The sequence below is a fragment of the Crocuta crocuta genome, unplaced genomic scaffold (assembly GCF_008692635.1).
Source record: "Crocuta crocuta isolate KB4526 unplaced genomic scaffold, BGI_CrCroc_1.0 scaffold145, whole genome shotgun sequence".
In the NCBI taxonomy this organism is placed as follows: domain Eukaryota; kingdom Metazoa; phylum Chordata; class Mammalia; order Carnivora; family Hyaenidae; genus Crocuta; species Crocuta crocuta.
Genome location: NW_027530857.1, coordinates 2,451,142 through 2,451,974, shown reverse-complemented (window position 1 = coordinate 2,451,974; position 833 = coordinate 2,451,142). Strand labels below are relative to the sequence as shown.

At 37.0% G+C, this 833-nt stretch overlaps 1 pseudogene; it reads right to left on the bottom strand.

Moving 5' to 3' along the window:
* Positions 1 to 218: 218 nt before the first annotated feature.
* Positions 219 to 526, bottom strand: LOC144235983 (10 kDa heat shock protein, mitochondrial pseudogene; annotated as a pseudogene).
* Between the last annotated feature and the right edge of the window lie 307 nt (positions 527 to 833).

The window sequence follows — 833 nt, the reverse complement described above, 5'->3', positions numbered from 1 at the left end:
CATTTTAATTTGTCTTCAGGTATTTTTTTTAATTCCCTTTTTGATTTCTTCATTGACTCATTTGTATGTATGTATGCATGTATGTATTGATTTCTTCATTTATGATACCTTTAGGTTATTATAAAAGAGAGACATGAAAATTATTTACATTATGAAAAATTTCACAACTCCACTGGAATGGGAGTCTTCACATAATGCCATTACGATAATGATTTATTTCAGTGTACATACTTTCTGAGAATGTCACCATCTCTAAATAAGAAAAAGTCCTCATCATCGAGAATGACTTTGGTTGCCTTCATATTCTGGGAGAAGAACTGGAACTCCAACTTTCACACTAACTGGGTGATTCTCCCCACCCTTTCTTTTGAGCCTGATCCAACAGCTACTATGGCTACTTACACTAGTTTCTTGAGGATTTTTCTGGAAGCATAATGCCTCCTTTGGTTACAGTTTCAACTGCACTTCTTTCAACTAAAACCCAGTGAACTAGGGGAAGAAACTTTCTAAATGCCTGTCCTGTCATGACTCCGGCTGCCATGACTGTGTTCTGGAGCTGCCACCACCACAAGGAAACCAGTAGTCAGACCGACGAGCCACGTGACCTGACCCATTGTATTTTGGTAGCATGTTGTTTACTGTCCATGTGTTTGTGTTCTTTTTTGAGATTTTTCCTTGTAATTGATTTCTGGTTGCATTTTGTGGTGGTCAGAAAATATGCCTACTATGATTTCAGTCTTCTTAAATTTATTGAGACATTTTTTATGGCCTAACGTGTGAACTGTCCTGTAGAATGTTCCATGTGCATTTGAGAAAAAAATGTTTATTCTGCT